This window comes from Pseudochaenichthys georgianus, chromosome 23 (assembly GCF_902827115.2).
Source record: "Pseudochaenichthys georgianus chromosome 23, fPseGeo1.2, whole genome shotgun sequence".
NCBI classification, from domain to species: domain Eukaryota; kingdom Metazoa; phylum Chordata; class Actinopteri; order Perciformes; family Channichthyidae; genus Pseudochaenichthys; species Pseudochaenichthys georgianus.
In genome coordinates this window covers 18,357,686-18,385,400 of record NC_047525.1, presented here as the reverse complement: position 1 = coordinate 18,385,400, position 27,715 = coordinate 18,357,686, and the positions used below count along the sequence as shown (strand labels likewise).

The 27,715-nt window shown below is 42.0% G+C and overlaps 1 long non-coding RNA gene across 1 annotated transcript in view; it reads right to left on the bottom strand.

The window, feature by feature from the left end:
- Positions 1 to 408: 408 nt before the first annotated feature.
- LOC139432934 (uncharacterized) overlaps positions 409 to 27,715 on the bottom strand; it is an 86,249-nt gene continuing 58,942 nt past the window's right edge. Inside the window, exon 3 of the long non-coding RNA XR_011642507.1 lies at positions 409 to 439. This is a non-coding gene — a long non-coding RNA (uncharacterized lncRNA). The remainder of the gene's footprint in view (positions 440 to 27,715) is intronic.

The window sequence follows — 27,715 nt, the reverse complement described above, 5'->3', positions numbered from 1 at the left end:
TGGCTGATCCAAAGACTAAGTCCAGAAAGGCTCAATAGGTTTGCAAGCATCCCAGCTTCTATCCATGCTCTTTGAGAGTAATCAATGTACATTCCATTCTTCTTATGTAGCATAGAAACAAGTGTGCAACTTACAACGTGGGTGCATTGAATGGTCTCTGCTGAAGCAACGGTACTGAGGCTATCTACTATGATGAATGTAGCCTTATCCGTATGAATAGTGAGTGTAAAAAAAGGATGGGTCTAAAAATGAGAAATGTATAAAAGGATTGTGCTGCCTTTGAGTAGGATATTATAAAGATGGAAGGATTATTGTTACACAGTGATAGGATAGGATGATTGTAGAATAGGAGATCAGTTGGAGCCCTTACCAGTAAACTTAACGGAAGACCCTGATGAAGAAAATGTCAGCAGCTCCTCTTCCACTGATCCGCTCACTCCTGCACACAAGGAAGAAAAAAGCTGTTTAATTGTACAATTGTAATCAGATAGTCAGATGATCATTACCCTGGGGAAAATATTCAAAGAGAGAACTGGAGAGATGTTGGGAGCAAAATATAATAAATTACATTTAAGAAAATATTATAAAACTTTTCTTGGTCCAACTTTCTTCAAAGCATCTTTTGTCACTTTTAAGCATTTGTCATCAAAGTTCAATCTTAGTTGATCACCGATCAAGGTTTCTACGTCTAGTCCGAAAATTAGCTCACAAATTGAGTGTGTGTGGGTTGGTTGTGTTGTGTTTGAAATGCCTTTGTGCATTAAATTGTGAACAAAAGGAGAATAAGACGAGTGAAAGGAGATAAACAGGAACATGAGACACACAAAGTGAGAGGGAGAATAAAGCTGAAGGTAACTTATTCTAGTTCATAGATCCACTCCTTTTTTCTCCTTTTCCCTTCATTCCTCCTTTTTCCTCTCCCTCTTGCTCCCTACATTCCCCCTACTCTCACCCCCTTCATAACAGAATTCTTCAGTCTATAAATATCAACAAGAGAGACTATAGAAGTACACACACACACACACACACACACACACACACACACACACACACACACACACACACACACACACACACACACACACACACACACACACACACACCAGTTTAAACCAATGAGCACAGTGGTGTATTGTGCCAGCAGAGCCAATACACACTTCTAAAGCCATTACTCCCCATGGAAACAGGCGAGCGCATTCGCACACACATGTGATGTTGACGTTGTACCCGCACAGTGGCTGCCTTAGACAATAAGCTATTTCAAGGCCAAATCACTGACAAAAATCCATTTTTCCACCCCACTAAAAAAGATCAGGAATGAGGGAGAGAGAAGGAGCAGGATCCAGAGAAACGCTGAAATCAAATAAACAGTGGCGTACATCTCTCTTAAGCTGGATTTATCTCTGTATTTTGTCATCATTCTAATTTATTCCCCAACCTGCTTACAATTACCGCCTTTTCAAAACTCATAACGCCGGCTTGTTGTTGTTTTCAGGGAGATTGCGTGGTATCTGCGAATGAATGAGCGGGGGACTTGCATAAGGTGGCAAAGCTCCTAGTGTACTTTTGTAGATTATCCACTTGATACCAATTCATTTTCTCCCTCACTTGTCACAGTTTTGTAAAGGAGGCGATGTAGGACAACGCACACAAAAGCTCACGCGCACACAGACACACACGGTACAGTAGAGTGTAGAGGAAGGGAGTGGGCTCGTCATCATCTTTAGTTGTGATTACACTTGGCAAGCGCTCCCCTGCCTGTTTGCCTGCCTATTGCCTTACAAATGGATTAGTAAACCCTGTTCCATTTGTGTGTGTAGCTTCTCTGAGATTTAGGTTGACTTACAAATAACACCAATCAGATTTGGGAGCAGCCGCCGTGTAGTGTTTTTTTAAACGGAGGAATATTGAACGATGTGATCTGGGGACAGTACTGGCTTTGAGTTTGGAAAAACCTTTGGGACACGGTCTGAGCGTGTCCCAAAGCGTCTGTGTGTTGTGAAGATGTTACACGTTCCATAATGAGGAAGTCTGACTGCAAGTTCTGAAGTCAGGCAGCGGTTAATCCATGGGAGACCTGCTCACTCATCCCTAGTTTACATGTAATAAAGAAGTGGACAACACTGATCTGAGGAAGAGAGAAAGGGGGGAATTTAGACCGGGGGTGCAGGGTAGGAGAGGTTTAGAGGGGAAAATAAGGAGATTTATATTTTGGGGATTGGTGTATGTTTCTTTTATTGGTGCGGGTGCAGATAACTTTCCAAAGTCACCAACGAAATAACTGCTAATAAAGATGCTATTCAAATTGGTCCCATTTCAAGTATCTTATATCTCAATACAATGCAAAGAAGATTCAGGACATTCTGATTATTTCATTGGTACGTTTTTGGTCTTGGTCTTCCAGAATTCTGCAAGTTACTGATTTTGACTGATGTATTGATTTCATTGAGATTAATTGATTTGATGTTTCCAGTGAAAGCTGGTTTGAGCCTTTTGTTTACCGACCACCACAAAGGCCATTTCTGCCTAATCCAGCAGTTTAACTTGCATAAACTTAAGGAAACCTTAACTATAGAAGAGGTAGATAATAACACACTGAGTCAAGTTTGTAGTGCAATCTGACCAACAATATTAATAGATGAGAACTTATTAGGTGGTGCACAATTTCTACTCCTCCAATAAAGTATTAGAGAGGTGTAGATTCAACCTGTTAAATACTTGGAGGCCTCTGGAATCTACTGAGAGCATGACACCTGCTATATTCTTAGCTACATCAAAAAGCAGGAATAAAACAATATTACAAAAGCCAATAGATTTAGCACCGTAGCACACTTAAGAATGGCCCCTTCAAATGTTTTTTTGTTTTGCTTGTTTGTGCATTGCATCAAGGAGCTAATCCAGGTCAGTCCATCGGGAATAAGAGACTACTTTACCTACACTAGCTAGATGTTTATTATCTATTATGTTGTACTACAGACAGACCCTGACCATACGTGTAATGTGCTTTAAGTGCCTTGCTTCAGAGCATCATGGTCACAAACTCTTTTATATCTTTTAAACATTATAAAGTGTTGTAAAATTGATAGCCCAGATTTGAGTGTAGGAACATGGAGAGTTTGCTGTATGGGTGAAGTGAGTGTGTGTGCCTGCTAGTGCGTGCACATGTGTGTTTCTCTCGAACGGAGAGTACAGTTTGTGTGAATAAAGCTCTAAGCTGAGCTTCCATTAAGCCTCTTTCAACACAATGCCTTTCTCTCTCAGAAACTCTGTCTGATGGAAATCTGCTTTTGTTGCCGCAGTTCAATGTCCCTGCTATCTCCTGATGGAAGGAGAGAGAAAGGACGGCCTGAATGGGCCTCTATAGTTTTATGTTCCAGACCGTTCACGAACACACATTTGCCAAATCACACACACTCCTTGCTCCTCCACAATGAAATCAATGCTCTCAGTTTTCCTCTCTAGCACAGCATCTCAGTGCCAGAGGCTTCTTGTGATCAAACACCACATCATGTTCTGCAACTTCTGATACTGATGCTAACACAGTGCAGCTTTTGTACTCGTGTGTGGCTGTTCATTCACATTGTATTAGGCGCAATAAAGGAAGTCTTTATTTTGATGGGTGTTTTGATTAATTTTTATTTTTCGGATGGCCATTTCTCTGTTCTTTTTTCATGTTTTTTGTGCTTTTTTTTCTTACTGTGTGTCACATCTCTCCTATATTTGCTTTGTCAGGTAAAATATTCCTGCACCTTGTATTAACATTGTCCTTTCAAACTCAAATCCACACATTGTAAAGTCATTTATTGTGCAACTTTATTCAAATAAGGCATGTTGGGATTTTTGCCTCCAGTTTTCTTTTGAGCAGAATCTTGATTGTTGTGACTTTTGAGCAGAAATGCCACAAAAGCTTCAACTTGCTTTATTTAAACGTAATCTGTTTTATTTGTATATTTTAACTGCATGTAGTATTTGGCTCCACAATCTCTGCACTGTCCGTGTGGGCATGTGTGTGTGTGTTAGGGTTGAGTGGGTTACACAAGTGAACATATGTCAGGAAATATGTTTAGTTCGGTTTGGATAGGAGCGCTGGCTGCTGCTCTCAGGGCTACCGTGGGACCAGCAGTGTCCCGAGATAAAGCCTGATTGTTGGGAAGATAAAGACGCTAATAGAGTGGACGGAGAGGGGAGGGACCACAGGACCGTCCCGCCAGAGGCTGCCACATATGCATGAAGGCACAAAGAAGTGAACCCAAATACGCACATAAGCATTATCTACAGTGGTTCTGCATTAGCTATACAGACCCTTTGCATTGAGAAATTAGTGATATGTTAGCATGTGTTGGTGGGGAGATCATAGGACTGGTACAACACTCGCCCATTGTCTCCGAGTCAGTCAGACAAATAAAGCCAAAAGGGAGGGTAGAATCATTCACATATAGATTTAGAGATATAGACATGCCATAAGGATCATTTCCAAAAACATTAGTTCTAATTAAAGGTGTTTCTAATGAATGAGCCACGAAGAAGATAATCGCAGGGACATGAGCAGCCTCCAAATTAAATAAGTTAATGAACAAGCACAAACAGTGACCTCCATAGCTGGCCAATTGAAAGCTTCTGACTGGAGAATTGGATTATAGACAGGATACAATGGAGACAGATAGGGAGGTCTTTGTCTGTAATATTGCTATTGTGTCTTTGTGACCAGGGTCAAAGACACAACTGGAGTAAAGTCTGCTGACAGTCAAACACACATTGATTCATCCCAGTGTGAGAAAAAGTTTTTAGAGAGTACTTGTCCATGGACAAGTGAGTTTGGCAATTTACTTGTCCGAATACATTTTTCACTTGTCCAGAATGGACAACAATTGGGGCCACTGGAATCTTCTTCTTCGTCATCGTATTTTACATTTTCCCACGTTTTTATGACACCGCTAACGTAAGTGAGCGGTAAGATTTTACTGCATCACACATAGGGTTGGGTATCGTTTGGATTTTAACGATTCCGGTTCTGCTTTTCGATTCCGGTTATTTTTGGTTCTCGATTCCGGATCTTTGAGAGGGGTAAATAAGTCCCATGACAAACTGGGAGAAAAATATATTTATGAAAACATTAAGTCAAATCTGTATTCCTATTTACAAATCACTTCATACTGTTGAATTTCTTACGGTTATTGAATACAATTATATAAAAATAATCTCTGCATTGTTTAGTTAGTTCTAAGTGGTGCAGTTTGAGAATGTACAATTGGCCCAGTGTCCTCTGATGTTACACTGCAACCTGCCTGTGAGACACAGTCCAACCACACATGTCCAACACATAGGACATACATAACCTAATAATAATAATACATTATATTTATAGCCTATAGGCCTAGCGCTTTTCTACAACTCAAAGACGCTTGCACGCTTATACATGTCCTGCAGCTGCCCAGCTGTGCTGCAGCTGCCCACTGTTTGTAAAAGTAAATAAATAGTATTTTCATTTCAATAATGTACTTTCTTTACCCTGCTTCATAAACAATACTGACATCCCTGTGCTCCTCCGAGTCTGGGGGTCCGGGGATGTGAGGACAGCGCGAGGACACAGACAGGGAGGCTGCTTCACTTCATAAAGGAAATGGTGGTCAATATTAATTACGTGTTAGAGAAATAACATAGAAAGTTTGACAAAGATGAGGCTGTTCAACGGGCAGCGGATCCGCTGTGTGTGTGTGTGTGTGTGTGTGTGTGTGTGTGTGTGTGTGTGTGTGTGTGTGTGTGTGTGTGTGTGTGTGTGTGTGTATGTGTGTGTGTAGAGAGAGAGAGAGAGAGAGAGAGAGAGAGAGAGAGAGAGAGAGAGAGAGAGAGAGAGAGAGAGACAGTCCTCGGGGCTCGGCCTCGCTTCCTGTCCTCACAACTCTTATTAATCCCGGTACCGGACAATTGTTATTTGTTCCTACACTTCCCGCTCCGCCCGCCCCCGTCTAACTGTACAGAAAGCGGCGAGATGCATTTCGTTAGGAATCGACAAGCAGAACCGAAACTAACACTTCTAAACGAACAATGGCGGACACGTACAATTTGCGAATTTCCGAAAAAACGTCAATTGAAAGATCTACTTGTCCGATATTGTAAATAACACGTCCCGGACGGTGGGACGTGTACTTTTTCGCACACTGCATCCTAATTAAATGGCAGCATATTCTGGTTCTGGTGCCTTGTAAAACATATTTAGTCGCCATGACGTCACCTATTGATATATTGACTGCCATTTAAAGCCTTAAGGTTGGTTTTTGGTGGCTGTGTTCGAAATCGCAGAATAATGTACTGTATATTTAATTATTGATCAGTATGTACTGCGTACTAAATGAAGATTTAAGTAGATTTTAACATCAGACTTTCACACTAAAGAAAACTAAACTCAAGCCAGATGTTTCACTTGACTGATGGCATTAGCCCGCCAGCACCTGCATCACATTTCTGAAAGACGTCAGGAGATTTCCCAACATGCATTAAGTTGAAGAAACTGACCACATATAAGAAATTATTGCTAATGTAGTATACATCCTGGCATTTCTTGTGCACACAATATCCACATACTGTGCAGTTTGAATGCTATACATAGTGAATTTTACATTTGCTATTTTGCACACAAATTACAAAAAACTAGGCCCAACATTTTTATTTAGCTATGACAATTAGGAATACCCAATCTGCTGTCAAGGTAAAGGTCCAATGGGAGAGATGCTATTGAGGAGCATCTTTTCAGATAGTCTAATACCGACCATTATATATATTTATAGAGACAAATAATGCACAAAGAAATGAAGTTGCATTTGTAATTTTCTCATGATGGCACACTTAGGAAACAACAGTAAAAGACTTGCATTGTGCTACACACTATACAATTCCATCTTCAATTTAATCCTTGTTGACAACATTGCCGCAGCGATTTCTTTCGTTCCTTCATTCTTTTAAAATAGATTATAGCTCTAATGCTGCATTCTGAAAATAATAATGTTAACAATAATAAAATGCACTTCATTATATCCCATTGGCAAATGAGTGCCCTCGGGCATATTATATGAAATGAAGGATGGACTAATATGATACAAACAATGCTCCATTGGGTTCAAAGATGTCATCATAAAGTACAACTTATTGGAACAAATGTGCTTAGCAATTATGCATCGGTGACATCAGGGTATTGTGTTGCTAGTTGTATGGACAAGGACGCATCTCAGTACCTTGACCCTTTCACAGAGCTGCCAACGAGCTATTCAAACCAGGGGTTTCTTTTGAAATATGACATTGCTACTTTTCTTTACCAAGTCTAAATCACCCCGGGTAATTAGAATGAAATAAATAAGGGAGAATGATATCTTTTCTGTTCAGCCTTTGCAAGACAGAATGGGTAGATTGCATTTCGGAGGGATGTCAATAGGAACACCAAATACACAGTTGTACAAACCTTTTACAGACATTGAGATAAATAAACATGTTACAGAGGCAACCTGATTGGCAAACATCATTCCGCCATAATGTCTGGCTTTCAAACTAAAATATTAATATTTAAAAGTGCACTATATAAAATTGTCAACAACAAAAATTATATATATTTGTTGTTATTTATTTATTTTTAGCCTGATAAAGGACTGTGTACCGAAACGTTGCTATTTACTTCTATATTTACGACATTGGTCATCTCTTATTAAAATAAAAAAGCTAATTTGGAATACGATGGGCATAGTATGATTTTACTATATCTATGATACACAAAATGTGATCCTATTGTGTTGGTCAGGGGACAGTGAAGTATATAAGAGCATATTTGAATAGACATGGACCACTGGAGAGTTACATATTAAGATCTGCAAAAGAAGTTTCACATCGACTAGGATGACATCTCGCAAATTCCATGATGACAGATGCGTACCATGTCATAATATATGACATGCTAGGGCTGTGCGATTATGGCAAAAATCATAATCACGATTATTTGGGTCAATAATTGATATCACGACTATTTTGACGATTATTCATTGACCATTTATTGAACTTTAAAACAAATAATATTTTACCAATAAACAAGATCAACAAATATATGTTGGAGCGCACTTCCAAAACCATACTAAACATATATTATTAATATGATAAATAAAAATAAATTAGACCAAAATAAATTAAATCAAATATGATGCAGTGCACAGTCACAACCTACTGAAAACTCCTTAACATATAGCCAACATTTTTGTAAAACATATTCAACATATTCCACTCAGTTAAACGTTGAAGGCTGGCCAACCGTCATGGTCCAGAAGTAACAGGAAATAAATGTTGAACTACAATTTAAGACCAAATAAAAATGTTTAGGCCACCATGGCAAATGCTGGTAGGGCTGCTCATGTCATCTCTTAAATATTTTTTGCAAGTAACACCAGCCTGTTTACATGGTCTGGTTTCAGAGATGAGCGCAGGCAGGTGACAAGCCACCTGTACTGAAGACCCTCAGCCACGCCCCGACACATGGGGTGACGCCGGCCAATCACAAAGCTTTGATGCGTTCAAGTGCATTATTCTGGCACAGGAAGATTATGTTACAGGACATTAACGATAAAACAGAATATTGTTGTTCTATTTTTAGACACATCTCGCGATCGACTGGTTGGGCACCCCTCGGCTAGACCATAGGTCTGTTGTGGTAGCAAAGTAGTCAGCTGAAGCTACATCTCTCTCAACTTCCCCACGGCATTTGTCATATAGTGCAGGCAGCGCAGACCTGCTGAAATAATACCAAGACGGCATCGCGTAACGCTTGTCCAACGTGTTGACAAGTTGCTTAAAGCCCTGGTTGCTAACAGTGCTAACTGGGCTCATATCTTTAGCGATGTGAAATGTAATGGCAAAGTACTTAGTGGAAATAGTTTTACCCTTCTTTTTAACGAGTTGCTGCTCTTGTTCTGACATCTTCGCTCGCGCTGAACACTCACAACACATGTCACTCCCACGTGGCCGAGTGGGCTTTTAGGGAGGGGCGAAAGCGCACCCAGCAAAATAATCGTATTTTGTCAATTATGCTGTTTTCATAATCGTCGCAAGCCATAATCGTAATCGCGATTAAAATACGATTAATTGCACAGCCCTATGACATGCCATCCATGAAATGCTTGGAGGGCATGGTTTACATGCTTTAACGTTCCAAAAGGTCTTTATTTTTCTCATACTGCCAGTCCTTCTCGTCTGAAACTAGAGCCCAGTCTGCTCCGATTGGTTGGCTGGCCGGATCTGTAGCGATTGGTCAACCGCTTAGAGATGTCCCGCCCCTTAGCCTATCAAGTACAATGTTTTGGAGCACTAGCCAATAGAAGTGTGAGTGTTACATAATGATGTCACTATGTTACGGAACTCGGAAGTAAACATAATATAATTAACATAATAAGAGAAGTCCAATACTGTAACATCCTGATGGACAAGGGTAATGAAAGATTAGGAGGAAAGGCCACATTTAAACACTCAGGCTTGTTTTCCTCTCTTCTCCCTCCACCTTCTCTTCTCTTCTCCTCTCTCTCTCTCTCTCTCTCTCTCTCTCTCTCTCTGACAGTTGCTGTACTATTAACACCGCCTTCACAATTAGTGTCTTCTCACCGGCTACACACTCACACACAGACACACGGTGACACCCCAGGGCCTTGCACAACCCAAACAGCATAATTAGACATCCCCTAAACAAAGCACACACTCTGTAATTACTCTGTAATGTTACATAGCACAGGGGACTCAACAAAAGCTATTTCCCCCGGATCAACCAGTGGCACAAACACACGCACACACTTTCATGCAGACACATGCCATATTCTTGCCCCATGTGTCTGAAACTGTGTACATTTCCATTGATTTCACCAGACAGAGAATTCCTACTGGCTGTTTTCTGGCTTGTGAGTACCGTGTGTGTGTGTGTGTGTGTGTGTGTGTGTGTGTGTGTGTGTGTGTGTGTGTGTGTGTGTGTGTGTGTGTGTGTGTGTGTGTGTGTGTGTGTGTGTGTGTGTGTGTGTGTGTGTGTGTGTGTGTGTGTGTGTGTGTGTGTGTGTGTGTGTGTGTGTGTGTGTGTGTGTGTGTGTGTGTGTGTGTGTGTGTGTGTGGCAAATATTGCATCAATTGGTGTGTTTGTGTGTGTGTTGACTTACGTACATGTAGATGTTATACGTGTGTGTCCCTGAACATGAAGAGGAAGAGAAATTGAATCTCTTCATCATGTGTTGTTCAGTCAAGGGAGGCAGCCATGCATGGGTTCACTTGCAAAAAAAACACACACACACACACACACACACACACACACACACACACACACACACACACACACACACACACACTGACCTCAACATACCCACACACCCACTCTGTTCCTCCTCCCCCTTCTTCCCACCCCATCGGTACCTCCCCCACCTCTGTGCCCCTTAGTCAGTGTCGATATTGCTCCAAGTCCAGTGGCAGTGGATGAAATCTCTGTGCCAAGCCAAGTAGTGTGAAATCACATTAGATCTTAATCAGCCACTATTGTATTTGCCTTGTTGGATTCCTTGTTATTTTATTATGGGTGTTAGCTTTTGTAGTGTACAGCTTTATTACACAATGTGTAAGCCATGATGGGGGAACATCTCTGAGAGTGACTAGGTTTTTACTACTTGCTAAGTATTCTTGCTCTGTGCAATCAATAGTCACATTTCTATCGCTGTTATTTTGTCCTTTGGATTTCAGCTGTGTTTTGTCAAATGATGAGTTACTTAGCTTGAGATAAAAGAACACATGAAGGATGAGCGTGACACCGTGATGCTATCCATGTTACGGGCTTCCTTTAATGAGCTGCACCACCCTTTACAACAAATACAAATGGAGACTCTCCCTCTAATGATGTCTGTTTGGCTTCAAACCAAGACCTTTTCTTCCTCGATTTCTATATGTGATCCAATCGACACAGCTTAAAAAAATCAACATCACTACATTAACTTGCTTAAGCATTTTATTTTATTTGTAGTCAAACAAACTATTGGTCCTGCAGCTCCAAACTGTCATCATACTTTCAATGTTGATATCACAAAAGTCATAGCTTTTGGCTCAAATGACAGATACACTGACATGCTGCTTTAAGAACAATTTCATAGCATCATTTTTTGGATGACATTTTAAAGGAGTTCTGAAAAAATAAATGGTTGCCAACAAGAAAATAAGCATGTTCTTCTTTTCCTGAGATGTCACATTTTCTGAGAAACTGTCAAAAACTCTAATATCATACAACGGGCTGAAGATATGTTTGTATTGAAACTAATGCAAAGAACATTTTCTGTACACAATATTACATTATACAGTTAAACATAATGTTTAGGTGACCTCCACAACATGACCTTCAGAAAAGCATTGTGTGTGCACAGAACGGGCTGAAAGGAAATGTAGCATTCAGAGTATTCATGCATAATAACAAATGTCTGCCCTTAGCTCTACCTTGACTGCATAATGATGGTCATTCTGAAGCCATACATGTTGTTACGTTCACACCTGACATTTGTGTATTCACAAATGTATGTCAGGTGTTGTGTGTCAGGTCCAAGCGGCAAACTCTGGGGCAGAGCCGGGAGGCCAATAAGGAAGTGCCACAAACTGAAGTTAAACGGAATTAATACAAAAATGGATTGGGACTGCACTTTATTCCAAATACGCAAAAGGATGAAAAATGTCCCATTTGATTTAAAGCCCATTTGTCCAAGTGCCCCAAATATACCCAAAACAAATGCAGGCCCATTGCCACACTCTCCCTCCAACAAGTGGAGAATAGGATTTAGAAGGGTCTTAATCCAAACAACAATGAAGATAGTATCATTGTTATTAATACAGTGTGTCTATGGTCAGAGTATGTCTGAGTTATGGTAAAGAAACGCAAACATTACAATGTAAAGGTCATACAGTGTAAGAAAATGTCTTGAGTTGCGATTTGAACTCGGGTCACTGGGAATGAAAGAAAATCTATGTGGCCAACCAGCATCATGATCATCAAGCTTTCGCTTCTCTGCACGACCTCCCTGTCACACTGCTTCATGTTTCTTTTTGTGTCACCAGCAGCTAAATATGGCCCTATTGAAGGATCAGAATCGGGGGGAAATTGTTACAGAAGAAGCAACTCCCATGGAAAAGATGGTAAGAAATTTGATTTTGCCTTAATCAATGTATCAAGCTGCTTTTACACACTGATTCCATTTAACACATGTGCACAGCCACCATCTTGCTTTTATGTGTTTGTATGTGTGTGTGCTCTCGTAGGCCGGCTTGCATTTGCATTTGTGGCTTTGTGGTTTTGAGACAGTGGCTGCCGCATGTCTTGTCAACAAACTTCCCAATACTTTGTCTGGGAAAATGAATAATTAATGCTGTTATCATTTATTGTATTGTTGTATTCCCACTGTTATAATTTGTATAGCACCTCATCCATATGACCACACTGCTCAAAAGGGGGAAGGTATAATGTATCAAAACAAATAGGTTGGTTCATATGCAAATTCCACATCGCTAGCGTACCACAGGGAGAACAGTATGAATCTTTTTGGAGGGTCCTTCCTCTGACCCATGTCTTCATTATGCCTAACTTAATATCTATATCACTTTAAGTTTATGTATTTAATATTTGTCTGAGCATTGCTTGCTACTCTGACTATGACAAATCTAATTTAACCTCATGTTATTGTGCTGATATTAGCTTTAGGACGGCATTGTGAATGATGTGACATGTTAGACTGCTTGTGCATCATAAATTCCACCTCTGAGCATCCCATAAATTGCATTGTTGAGTAAGGGAAAATTTCAATTTAATTTAAAGCTAAAAGCGACACATTTTGACGTTCAATCGCACAAATTCTGCAAATCAGACTCCAAGGGAGAGCAGGAGTGACAGGCTTGGTGTAAGGAGGGGAAAAGCCTCTTTTCCAGCCCTCTGCTCTGACATGGCTTACCTAACGTGCTTTAGCTGATCACATTGCAGCAGAACAGTACATCAAAAACATGAAAGGAATGACTATGCATGGTCGAGAGCAGCGAGCCAGCCTTGATACACAAACACGCACACAGAAAACCCCCAAAAAGGCGCATTTCTGCTGACAAAGGCCATACATTACTCACTTTCAATGCTTCAATGCTCACTTTCTCCTCTCTGTCTTCATATTTCTATTTTCTTCTGTTGTTCTTAATTTCTTAAAAAGGGACCATCAATGTTCATAGTTCTATCTCACACTGCCAATACCACCGGGCAAAGAACCACAAACAGACAAAAGGACAACAAAAAGTAAAATGATTGATTTGATGTCAGCATCAACTAGAAGGGAGAGTGGAGAGAAGCAGCCCAGAGAGATCAAAGAGAGAAAGGGAAGGGACTAAAGTAAAATAAAAATAACACAAATATTGACTGATGAAGACATGTCTGACAGGTAGGGATGTCCCGATCACCTTTTTTTGCTCCCGATCCGATTCCGATCATTTGATTTTGACAATCTGCCGATACCGATTTTTCCCGATCCGATCTTTATGCAATGCATTAAGAGAAAGAAAAGGTAACAGATAACGGCTGGTCATCCAACGCGATGAATTCAGCTATCTTGGCTGTTATTTTGTTCTGGGACTGTTTCTCTTTCCTTTTGAAAGTCTCTGAAAGTGTTGGTTGTTTCAGTGCCGTTACCTGAGTGGCCGCTGTGTACTCGCCGTGTTGTTGTTGGTGTTTGTTTCTCAGGTGGCGTATTAGATTGGTCGTGTTGAACGTAGCTCTGTTCTTTCCACCACGCGGAACCTCTGCCTTGCATGTGGCTGTTACACTGCCTTCGCTTTCAATTTTATAATACTTCCAAACTCCTGACATTTTCTCTGTCCCGACTCCCGAGTCACCAGCTGAACGTAGCCTCTCGTTAGCTTACTGCTACTATTAGACACTGCGCCCACTCTGTTGCCAGCTTTGAGAGGAATAAGCAACCAGGTCTATGAAAACAAGCCCAAAGAAAGCAACACATACATGATGTTGTGTAATTTTAAACCAAAACTAAGTCCTCAGGATGACTTTAAGACATGAACATGGTCATTTTTGTTTTGTAACATTAAATAAAATAATACAAATATTTTATAAAATAAAAAAAAATCCCGATCCCCGATTGTTTCCTCCCGATTCCGATCTTTTGAAAATCGGATCGGGACATCTCTACTGACAGGCTAAAAACATTGTTTCTTTTATGAATGTTAACATACTTGAAAGGACATTATGTAGATGTGCATGTTGCCTTGCGTGTCCACATTTGTGTGAGAAAGAGCTTGTCACTACCAGAGACGATGAACACATCACTCCTGAACCAATGCACACTGGGAATAGCTCCAACAACCTCATACAAACAAATCAAAGCACAAACAATCCAGAGGACAGCCATCAGCTATAGGACAATTAACAGATTCTATTTTACGTGGTTTGAGTCACAATATGTGTGATTCTTTACATGTTATTAAGAAAGTCTTAATGGATGATGAAATACACATACATGTTTTTCTCTGAACATGTTTATGATGATTCCTTACCTCACATAAAGCAGAAAGAATCGTCCAAAGGCTCATATAGATAGACATTTTGTTTTAATGTGTTGCAAGGTAGTTGAAGTTCTGAAGGTACAAAGATCAACATTTTATGCTGTGAATAAAAGTGCTGCATTCTGCTTTTGCACAGAATATACAAGATATGATAACTGTCTTGGTATCTTTGGACTTTAATTGAAAATTGACCTCATCAGAATGGAAAACATTTGAAATTCTCTTATGATGTTATGATCGTGCCAGGCCAGATGTTTGCTTTCAGCCGGACCAGGGGAGCTGTAGCCAGGCATGACACACATGCATAATAAAAGATCTGCTTGATGAAATTGTGAGCGACAGGTATTGAGGAGAGGAGACACTGTATTGATCCTGTCCACAACATCAGAGGTAGAGAAGAGAGGAAGAGAGAGGAGTATGGGTGAATAACTAACCTGTGATAAAACAGGTGATTCCATCACAATCCAATTCAGTTATCTAACCCTAAACCTACTGGACCTTAAATTGAAGCCAGATTAAATTAATGAATTAAAGATGAATATCTCTCCAAACCTGCCTAAATAAAAACCATAGCCGTATGACTAGAAACCTTTTCCCAATGAATCCCTTCACTAAAGCTCTCACCCAAAGTAAACCTGGGGAACATTTGCACACACAAAACAAATCAAATAACATGCCACATGTATACACATTATACATGTAGTGTGGCATAAGAAGTCAAATGTGGAGCAGAGAGAGGGGGGAGGGAGAATGCTCAGGGTCTGTGTTTGCCATCTGACTCCGGACTAGATGCAGCTAGTGGAATGATAAGTGTGTGTACTTATGCATGTGTTTTCATTTGTCCACATGTGTAGGAGACAGAAGGGCAGGGTGAGGATACTGTTATTTTTCAGAGGACATGATGTCTCATTGCACAGAGCGCACACACAAACACACACACACGCCGCGTGTCACTGCGCATTACTGTTGCTTTCGGTGGGCGCTGCGTCCAGACAATGACAAGCAGGCAGGAGCCACAGCATAATGAGAGAGAGCAGGGGCCTTCGCTTGTACACACACACAGACACAAACACACACACACACACAGTTCCACACGCACACGCGCCAACACAGAGGGCAGTCGGCTTCACTCCGTCCCCTAGCCTCTCAATTACCCAGCAGGCTTTTAGTGCCACTCCGCTCCACTACAGCAAATTACCCAGGGCCCTGTCTCACTTATAAACCTGTGACTGTGTGTTGGTGGGTGTGGGTGCTTGACAGAGGCAGAGAGTGTGTGTGTGTGTGTGTGTGTGTGTGTGTGTGTGTGTGTGTGTGTGTGTGTGTGTGTGTGTGTGTGTGTGTGTGTGTGTGTGTGTGTGTGTGTGTGTGTGTGTGTGTGTGTGTGTGTGTGTGTGTGTGTGTGTGTGTGTGTGTGTGTGTGTGTGTGTGTGTGTGTGTGTTCGTGTGTGTGTGTGTTCGTGTGTGTGGTGCCAAAGCGAGTGGCTCTGAAACAGTGGCTGGAGTCCAGCAGAGGCACGTGAAAAGCTAATAAAAGTGTTTGAATGCAACTGCCATTAGGCTAATACCTCTCCACAAGTATGACCCACACACACACACAGTATGTGAGAGGCGAGGAGAGGCGACGGGGTCAGCTGCATTGCCCTCTCTTAGATCAAATGTAGCTCTCCGGCTGCTGAGAGTGCTGGCTTTTATTGAGTGAGATATTAAAGAGTTGTTAGCAGAAGAATACTGATACAAATGGCTACTGATGGCTGTTTAATTGCATCACAATTTGGTACATCTTTGGACAAATGAAGCACACGTTTTTAGACCCTCTGTGGTTTAGTAATTTCCCATCATGTCAAGAGCCTGCTAGCTTAACACTTATCATTTCCTATTTGATGACATCAGGTCAGAAAGTAATACAAAGAGCGGGATTTGAAGGTTCTCACTGGCCTGTGCTGCAGCACTTCTTTTCACCATCTGTCTCAAACCAGAGCCCAGCCTGTGCTGATTGGTTGGCTCACAGGCTCTGTTGTAATTAGTCCACTTCTCTGAGATGCCCTGCCCCTTAGCCTATCACTTACATTGTGTTGGATCATAGCCAATAGAAGCGTGAGTGTTGCATCGCGATGTCACTATGTTGCGGAAGTAAACAAACGAGTCCAATGGCGGCGTGATCTCATTAAGGGATCACCAACGTGATTACAATTTTCCCCTAAGGGTACAATGAATGTTTGTACTTATTATGGAACTTTATCAATCAGTTGCTGAGATATTTCAGTCCGGATCAAAGTGGTGGACCAACTGAGAGACTAACTTTCCGTCACCAAGGCCGTGCCCTTCACATGGCTAAAAATGTCGTGTTTGAACTTGATGTTGATTTTTCCAACTAGATCAGGAAAATGGGACAGAAACTATTCGGGACTCTCTCCCAAGAACCCTGGCAGTGCACCATTTTAACTGTCTGAGATGTCCAACCCCTTAGATAGCTTGCACAACATAGTCATTTATTTCTTAACTGCCATCTTAATATACTTATTCAATCTAATTCTGCCTACAGGTTTAATTTTAACAGTCGAGCATTTTATACTGTGTAATATTGGCATTGGTTTTTTTCGGTCCCTGGCATGAGGCCAGGAGCCGAGTGCTGAACTACGGTACTCAACCTTTGGTGGATTTATGAATTCATAAAAAAGTAATTGTGCTAAGTTGAGAGTATTTATTATTCATCTCCTTTTCCACGCTATAGAGGTGAAACTGAGCCATTTGCTTAATTTTTCCACTGCACGGTAACAGCTATGTAAATAATAAATATCTTATTTAAGCCTTGTTGGTGTTGCATGACTTTTGTCTTCAACCCAACATAAAATACAATAACATTGCCAAGGAGACATTGGTGCAGGAATAGGATAAAGTTAAATTGGTCAGAGTGAGTCAGACAGAGGAGGCATGGTGTGTGCTTGTGTGTGTAAGCCATTGTGAGTGTACACATGCTGAGCTGTCTTGTTAGTTGTGTTACTGTGTGTGACCAAGTTCATGTTCACTCCACTGTGTGCGTTTGTTTGTGTGCTCATGTATCTGAGCTGCACATACCTTCAATATGTATATGTGTGTATGTGCGCGTATTAAGAGATCTGTTAATTAAGCAGCCGCTTGGCCCTGTTGCAGGGGTGAGAGACGGAGAGAGAGAGAGAGAGAGAGAGAGAGAGAGAGAGAGAGAGAGAGAGAGAGAGAGAGAGAGAGAGAGAGAGAGAGAGAGAGGATCAAAGCAGGGGTCTGTGGCCAGGGGGCCCCCTCTGTGCTTAGATGAAATGTGGCGGCTGCAAACTTTAAAGACTTCCTGCCATTAGCCTGGACCTTGTCCCCTCGCAGGCCTAGACCACACCCCCAACCCTACCCCCCCACCAAAAAAAAACAATGACATGGAAAGAGAGAGAGCCAGAGATAGGGAGACCAAGTACAATGACCATAATGACAGTTATATAAAAGAAAAAGACCCGCAGACAAAGCAGAATGATATTACCGCACAAAGGGTCCAGCTTATAAATAGACAGAGCTACAAATTGAGAGTCTGCACATACATTCAAAGACAGATCTTTCTCTCTGCATTGTGGCCCCACTCCCCACACTATTCCACCACTTTCAACATCTTAAAATGTAGATTTTCAAAATATTAAAAGCACCTGCCACCTGTTTCAGTGTGGACATGGAACACTTTGGAAAATGCTACGGACGACAGTCTAGAAGAGGCTGTATAGCAGTAGAGCAAAAAATACAAGTTGATTTGTTTGCGCAGAGAGACTTCCACCCTCTAAAAGCTGAATTCTTCCCGGTGTTCTCCGATGTGGAAACTGTATTGCATTCTGTTTTCGCTACGGCTTAGTTGTGGCTTCATCAAGATTTCAATGTCCAGTAGAAACATATTAGGAATTGTTTCTTTCATTTTTCCTCAGCAACCAATTTTAAAATAGTTAATAATAATTTTGAGTAGTTTACCCGGTGTGTGTAGCTCATTTAGATGGCATAACAGTCGCTCTGTCTTAATAAATCAATCTTTTGTCAGTTTAACCCGTGTGGTTTAATTATTCTGTCATCCAACTGTTTTGATTGACAGCTAAGAGCAGGAATTAATTGCAGCCTGGCAAAAGCTGGCATTTATAAGCCGCAAACTAACCGCGTGTCCATCCCTTTACCAGCTAACCAACAGGTAGTAATGCACAGTTTTGAAACAGATAAGCTTTCTGCATAAACATTTCCTGTTTATATATATTGTACAAATATTTTAAAACATTTATGTTAATTATCACAACCATATGTGAGTTGGCATTTGCATTCGCACATCATCCGAGCACTCCTTCGTACTTAAGTGTGTGTGTGTGTGTGTGTGTGTGTGTGTGTGTGTGTGTGTGTGTGTGTGTGTGTGTGTGTGTGTGTGTGTGTGTGTGTGTGTGTGTGTGTGTGTGTGCGTGCGTGTGTGTGTGTGTGTGTGTGTGTGTGTGTGTGTGTGTGTGTGTGTGTGTGTGTGTGTGTGTGTGTGTGTGTGTGTGTTTGAATTATTGGCCCCCTTAGAGCAAGCACCTCCACCTGGGCTGCATTAGAGAGAGGAAGTGTCTTTACTATCCTTTGGCCTGGGCACACACACAAATACATGCACACACACACCTGACAGAGCCAGGGGCGCGATCTGACCATCTCTCTGGGCGCCTAGAGCAGAGGAAGCACACCAAGGGCTAACGAGGGAGGATCAAAGAGTGCATTACCATGCCTCCCCTCTTCCTCTCGCTCCGTCTCCCTCTGTCTCCATTCCTCTCTCTGCCGTTCAGAAGCAATAAGAGGCCCGCTGGCCGCTTGTCCTTGTGCTCGTTAGGCGGTGACAATAGGACGTGCCCTGAGCCAAAGGAAATGAATTATTTACTTCGCTCCCTCTTGTTCTCTTGAAGGGGAGGACAAAATCCCTTTTCTAGTATTACCATTGAACTCATGGCCCTTGTATTACTTGCACTCCTTGTTCTGCGGCCTTAGATGTTAAACGCTCGGAATAATTCTGTTCCCCGCTGTCGGTGGAGATATCCGTCCCCGGGTTGCAGCGTAGCACACACACACACTGAAGGAAAAATAATGCATACTTTAAGAGATATGAACATGTATTTCATGTAGACAAGGCTACTTCAGTGTATATGCAATTACACACACTCAATCAAACACCCTTTGTATACCCACTTTAGCCTCAATTGAGTAGTGAACACACTAAGGGTGAGTGAGAGCAGCGAAACAAAGCGAGGGCGATCCGGTGATGGTTGGAGGGTAGGTGTCATGGTTGGTGTGTGTGTGTGTGTGTGTGTGTGTGTGTGTGTGTGTGTGTGTGTGTGTGTGTGTGTGTGTGTGTGTGTGTGTGTGTGTGTGTGTGTGTGTGTGTGTGTGTGTGTGTGTGTGTGTGTGTGTGTGTGTGTGTGTGTGTGTGTGTGTGTGTGTGTGTGTGTGTGTGTGTGTGTGTGTGTGGGAGGTTGCTCCTGACAAGCATACGTCTGCTAATTAATCTGATTATAAAGAGACAATTAATTCCACGATGAGACTTCATATCTCATGACCCCGGCGGCGAGGAGGCAAGGCAAGGCAAGTTTATTTATATAGCACCTTTCAACACAAGGCAATTCAAGGTGCTTTACAAAAATGAAAGACATTCAGACAAAGGCATTTAAAAACAGTAAAAGATAATAAAAGAAACATTAAAAGAAAAAATACATGAATAAAAAGTACATGAATAAAAAGTTACAGTGCAGTTTAAGATGTGAATAGTTCACACAGAAGTTCCACTTTACTGATGAACACAACGGCTCAGTTTCAATTAAAAGCAGCGGCAAAAAGAAAAGTCTTCAGCCTGGATTTAAAAGTAGTCAGAGTTGCAGCGGACCTGCAGGTTTCTGGGAGTTTGTTCCAGATGTTTGGAGCATAATAACTGAACGCTGCTTCTCCATGTTTAGTTCTGACTCTGGGGACAGAAAGCTGACCAGTCCCTGAAGACCTGAGAGATCTGGATGGTTCATAATTTAGCAGGAGGTCAGAAATGTATTTTGGGCCTAAACCATTCAGTGCTTTATAAACCAGCAGCAGTATTTTGAAATCTATTCTTTGACACACAGGAAGCCAGTGTAAAGACTTCAGAACAGGAGTGATGTGATCCACTTTCTTAGTGTTAGTGAGGACTCGAGCAGCGACGTTCTGAATCAGCTGCAGCTTCCTAATAGATGTTTTAGTGAGACCTGTGAAGACACCATTGCAGTAGTCCAGTCTACTGAAGATAAAAGCATGGACAAGTTTTTCCAAATCCTGCTGTGACATTAGTCTTTTAATCCTAGATATGTTCTTTAGGTGACAGTAGGCTGATTTAGTAACTGTTTTAATGTGACTGTTGAAACTCAGGTCAGAGTCCATGACTACACCTAGATTTCTGGCTTTATCTGTTGTTTTGAACATTGCAGGCTGAAGCTCAGCGCTAACTTTTATACGTGCTGCCTTGGAGGGACCACAAGCTAACGCCGCCTTTCACCCAAAGGCTGACATTGGCTGACAGAAGTGCGTTAGTATATCAGTGTGTGTGTGTGTGTGTGTGTGTGTGTGTGTGTGTGTGTGTGTGTGTGTGTGTGTGTGTGTGTGTGTGTGTGTGTGTGTGTGTGTGTGTGTGTGTGTGTGTGTGTGTGTGTGTGTGTGTGTGTGTGTGTGTGTGTGTGTGTGTGTGTGTGTGTGTGTGTGTGTGTGTGTGTGTGTGTGTGTGTGTGTGTGAAGCTACAGTACAATATGCCCTTGGTGATGTGGCTTCCATAATTATTTCACTTATATTCCTACACGTCTTCTCTTTTTCTTTCCTCCTCTCTCCCTTCCCCAATCACGCTTTTTCTCATCATAATTCTTCATCACACCCCTTCCTCCTCCTCATCTTCTTCGCCTTTCCTTTCTCATCCGTCCGGCCCTCCTTATTTTCTGTCTCCGCTTATCTTTCTTCCTCCTCTGTCCTCCTTCTTGACCCTGCCTCTGTTCTGAGGAGCCATAATGACGGTGTTTGAAACAAGGGGGAGTAATAGTCACCTTGATAATGATGATGGTCACGTTGACACAGCGACAGAGCCGGGGGCGGGGCTTAGCCTGTCAGCAGGGGCTCACCTCGCTTGCTCTCCTGTCCCGAGTGGCAGCAAAAACTAGTTAGCAGAAAGACGGGAGATTGTTATTTTCTCTTTTCTTCTTTCTCTATTCCCTTGTTAGATCAATACTTGGAGACCTGGGGCCGACATAATGTGTTACGCGGTACACTAGGTCCTGCGTGGGCCCCAGACAGTCCATCTCAATACACTTCTACTTGTTAGGGGACATGAAAGCGCCTTCATTAGCCGCGTCAAAAGACTCATATATTTCTAACAGGGCATAGAAGGCCATTGTAAAACTGCCCTCTGTTCCCTTTCAGACATAAAACGTGTCAGACGGAACAAAAGGATTCCAGTCGTCACAGAGAGCGTTGATCATTACGGAACAAGTCTCAGAGCAGGCCGTGCAGAGTGAGAGCAGCAATGAGAGGAAATCATGATTGCAGGAATATAGAGAGGGGATTCAGCTAACACTTTTGATGACTAACCTAAAAGAGGAGGAAACATTCAAATAAGTGAAGTGAGATGGATGAAGAGGCAGAAACGGCCTTGAGGACAGGATAAATCCACACGGCAGAATATTTCCAGGTAGTCCTTTATGCTTCAGGCAGCTCTGTGTCTTTTTCTTTTTGTATCGTGTGTACAAACCTTGAGTTTGGGGAGCATCTGTTCTAAAAGCTTCTTTCTAGAGTCCTTGGGCAGATAATGACTGCACTGCTGGTCTATTATCCACCACACAGGCCTCACATGCCGTTGTTACAGCCTCTCCATAACAGAGCCTCAACAATACAGCCAGCTTTCTGGATTTCAATGGTTCCGTGCCCCCCCTCTCGGCACCCGACTGCAGGAAAATTGACCCCACACATGACTGGCAAAGGAACTCAATTACTGGTAGGATGCCCCGGTTAAAGCTGTCCTAGGTTTGAGATACCCAAACTGGCATTTTTTTGCTAGAAAATCAGTGTGCCTGTACGCAGGTTGTCCCTCATGTAATATAACTGGAATTCAGACGCGGTGAGTTCTATGGAGACAAAAGGGCGGAAATATTAAGCTTTGGATATCGGTGCTGAGACCTCCGACAAAAGAGGCAGATTGAGAATGGCCTCTGCTATAGGCTGTCCGACAGACAATGTTGTATCTGTTACGCAAGCACTCTATGCGATGAAACCCAGACAGCAATGACCTCCCAGTCTTTACCCATTATCCCCCCAGAATTCTTTTCAGCTCCAAACGTAAAGGAGAATGAGTAAGCAGCCATGGCCAAAATCAACCCAGTGGCAGATATTTCCAAGAAAAACAAGGCTAGAACATAAAAGATAAAGAAGGTGAATACAAGACGTGGAATGAAAAGGCTATAAAGAAATGATATACAAATTGTATATTTATCAACGTAAAATGATTTTAATTTCCTTCGCATTGGGTTAGGAAACAAAGTGAATGTTATACAAAAAAATTGCTTTCATCAGTACTTTGTTGTTTCAAGAGGGTCTCCAAAGGAGGGTATGAAACTGAATAAAATACACATGCTTTGTATTTGAATATTTCAAGGTTTTGTTCTTGGGTCAAAACTGTAGATACAAACTATTTACTGGGATGATTGTTTTTTGGTATATTAAAAATGTAAGAACATAGTTGGCTTGAGCTTTTGAACAAAATAATCTTAAATGATCTGTTGAATTTTCTTTATTCTATTTTTGTTTTGTGCTCCTGTGTTTCACGTTAAGATAGTTGCAGCTAAGAATCTGTTTCTTTGGATTGACCTATTTAGGAATTAGCGCGCTGACAAAAAAAACAACACTTTGAGAAAGAGGTGGGGGGAGTAGTCATGTAATGAAAAAGTTCACATAATTGTAACAGAGCGGATCAACTTGTCTGCGCAGCTTAAAAGACTCATTACATTATTAAGCCACAGTGCAGTGATTTGTTTTCAAGTACAACAAGGCTCGCTGTGCTCAACATTAACCACCCGTGTGGTTGAGCTGTGGGTGTGTGTATGTGGAGGAGAAAAGGGAGAGGGGGGTGAAAAGGAAACCAACTATCTCCGCAGACGTGTTCAAGATGGAAAGCCACTGGTGAGCTACGCAGGGAAAGACTGGAGTATTAGTCCAGAAGCAAAGATTACATGGTACTTACAGGAGGTCAGGCTCCAGAGAGAGTACAGGGAAAGGAAATAGGAGGGGGGAGTAAGGGAGGAGGAGGGGGGATGTACAGCATGAGAGGACGTACATCCAAGTTAAGATAGTGGAACTGCTTCAGTATGTCTTAATAGCTTTTCTATTACTGGGGCTCTGTGTGTACAGTAGTTCTGCTTGTTATCATGACATGTCACATTTGGATAACAGCAGTCATTTTTAAAATCTGAAAATGACATGTAATGCGTACAAAGTTCAGACAATTTGACTTGTGCACACGCCAACATATTCCAGACAGAGTCCTTTATTGATTATCTGCGTCACTAAAGCAAAGAGGAAACGTTTTCCAAAGATGTAATAATGAATGACTTCCAAAGATAACAACTTTTAACACAGAATAACTGGATTATGTTTTTTGTTTGATTTAAAAAAAAAAAAAAAGATTGATTCATGTATTTGGGGCGCAGTACTATTTAAAGGACACAATTATCTCCCACCCAGTTATCCAATCAGGACCCAGCCATGAAAAGGCTCAGGAATGGCCTCCTGATTTAAGAACTGATACAGTACGTAATTCAATACATGAAACAACCCTAATGATCATGATCCAGGTGATTGAACAAGCGTTACATAGCAGATCACACATATCAATACGAAGAGTCCGGTCACCCAGCTGTACTTTTCTCTTAATTTTTCTGTTGTTGCGAACTATATCAGTTTTTTTTTCTGTCAGTAGCGATTGTGTGCAGTATAGTATACAGTTAGTATTGTACAGTATATAGTTACAAGGGCATGTGATGAAAAGCCACACCGTGTCACGTGTCTTGCAGCAGCCTTGACCAAGAAAAATTGCATTCCTACCATTTAAAAAATGCTCCTCAGCTTTTTTGATTATGTTGCACTTATCATGTCATGTGGTTCCTTATATCACTTGAATACACAAATTGTAAAGACTTTATAGCATGAAATTCATAAATTAATCTGTAGGGTGACATTAGTTTCGACATTTGTTCGAGTTAGTCTGATAATGCCCTGACAAGCGTTATATTAAGTTCCGTTAAATCTTAAATGTTACCCACTGCGTGGGTGCTTAAGCACATTAAGGGCAGCTTGACCAATGTGACTGTGACTGCAGTTTTATGTAAAGTGTGTCCAAGTGTGTCTGAATACTATGTTCAAAGTGCATGGAGGCACAGCTGATGGAGATAAGGTGTCTCTGCCAGACGGCGAGGGACACTTCTGTCACTTGGCTCGAGCATATGATTGCAGGTGTATGCAGATTCTATCGGTGGCTGGGTGAGTCGTGAGTAGGGAGGGCTTATCAGGAGTTTGCAGGAGCCGGCTCTCCTACAGTGAGATCCACAGACACCTGTTGAAAAGGAGCGCTGAACTCAACACGATAAGAGATGACGGTCACACTGAAGAGAAGGATCTTCGGAGAGATGTTGTTCGCAAACAAACAAGCAAAGAAAGGTGGCGGGCGTTGCCGTCCGAAATGTGTTTCAGGAGCCTTAATGATTCTACATTTTGATATGTGTGTTGCTTTTCTTTTCCTTTATTAATAGCTATTGTTTTAAGAGGGGTTAAATGTTGAAAACCAGACTGGCCACGTTGAATTCATGTGAAGATTAGCAAGCGAAAAGCACATGTGCTCTGAGGGAGGTTCACCGTGATAATTACCAAGCGCTCCCGGTTGCATCTGCCTCATGCTAACTGGTGGCAAGCCAACCGACAACATGCACTGAAAACAACAGTCCCTCTGCTGGCACTGCTGCTGCCGCCGCCGCTCGCTCGCTTCTTTTTTTTATTCTCAGTGTCTCTCTGCCTTTTTCTCTCCCTCTCTCTGGCCCCATCTGTCTCCCTTCCACTTTCATCTCTTCGTCTTCTGCATCTTTATCACATTTCCTTTTTTTTTGCTCCTGAGTTTTCTTTCCTCCTACTCTTGTTCCCACTCCTCTCTCTGTTCTCTCGCTCCTCTCCGCTCCGCACCAAGGCCATGTGGTCCAGGCGAGGTAGCAGGGTGACAGAAGCCGGACCCTTTGGTGTCACAAGTTGCTTATCTCGCTGACGAGGTGCTGCTGTGCATGTGTACACAGTGTTTGTGTGAGTGTGTGTGTGTGTGTGCGCGAGCGGGGCGCTGTTCTCGAGGGCAAAGTGAGGTGTGAGAGAGTGATGCACTTGATACACTGTGAGGAGAAGAGGAAGAAGTGAGGAAAAGGAGTGGATGGAGTCATCCAGAGGGAGGGAGGGAGGTGGAGGCTGGGACTGAGCTACTTGCTCTGAGTACGCCTCCTACTGGACCTCAGTTTAGTCATTATCACGGCACCATGTTGTTTACACTGAAAGAAAATATCCGCTTTAGTGAGTCATAAACCGCAAAGCTTTTTATTCACCTTAAAACAAAAGAAGAATGCCAAACTGGGTTGAATGATTACACAGGCAATCATATATGTACAGTGGGGCAAAAAAGTATTTAGTCAGCCACCAATTGTGCAAGTTCTCCCACTTAAAAAGATGAGAGAGGCCTGCAATTTTCATCCTAGGTACACTTCAACTATGAGAGACAGAATGGGGGGAAAGAATCCGGGAAATCACATTGTAGGATTTTTAATGAATTAATTGGTAAATTCCTCGGTAAAATAAGTATTTGGTCACCGACAAACAAACAAGATTTCTGTCTCTCAGAGACCTGTAACTTCTTCTTTAAGAGCCTCCTCTGTCCTCCACTCGTTAACTGTATTAATGGCACCTGTTTGAACTCGTTATCAGTATAAAGGACACCTGTACACAACCTCAAACAGTCACGCTCCAAACTCCACTATGGCCAAGACCAAAGAGCTGTCAAAGGACACCAGAAACAAAATTGTAGACCTGCACCAGGCTGGGAAGACTGAATCTGCAATAGGTAAGCAGCTTGGTGTGAAGAAATCAACTGTGGGAGCAATTATTAGAAAATGGACCACCATACAAGACCACTGATAATATCCCTTGATCTGGGACTTCACGCAAGATCTCACCCCGTGGGGTCACAATGATCACAAGAACGGTGAGCAAAAATCCCAGAACCACACGGGGGGACCTAGTCAATGACCTGCAGAGAGCTGGGACCAAAGTAACAAAGGCTACCATCTATAACACACTACGCCGCCAGGGACTCAAATCCTGCAGTGCCAGACGTGTCGCCCTGCTTAAGCCAGTACATGTCCAGGCCCGTCTGAGTTTGCTAGAGAGCATTTAGATGATCCAGAAGAGGATTGGGAGAATGTCATATGGTCAGATGAAACCAAAATAGTACTTTTTGGTAAAAATTCAACTAGATGTGTTTGGAGGAGAAAGAATGCTGAGTTGCATCCAAAGAACACCATACCTACTGTGAAACATGGGGGTGGAAACATCATGCTTTGGGGCTGTTTTTCTGCAAAGGGACCAGGACGACTGATCCGTGAAAAGGAAAGAATGAATGGGGCCATGTATCGTGAGATTTTGAGTGACAACCTCCTTCCATCAGCAAGGGCATTGAAGATGAAACGTGGCTGGGTCTTTCAGCATGACAATGATCCCAAACACACCGCCCGGGCAACGAAGGACTGGCTTCGTAAGAATCATTTCAAGGTCCTGGAGTGGCCTAGCCAGTCTCCAGATCTCAACCCCATAGAAAATCTTTGGAGGGAGTTGAAAGTCCGTGTTGCCCAGCGACAGCCCCAAAACATCACTGCTCTAGTTATTGACCAAATACTTATTTTCCACCATAATTTGCAAATAAATTCTTTAAAAATCAGACAATGTGATTTTCTGGATTTTTTTTTTCCTCATTCTGTCTCTAATAGTTGAGGTATACCTAGGATGAAAATTACAGGCCTCTCATCTTTTTAAGTGGGAGAA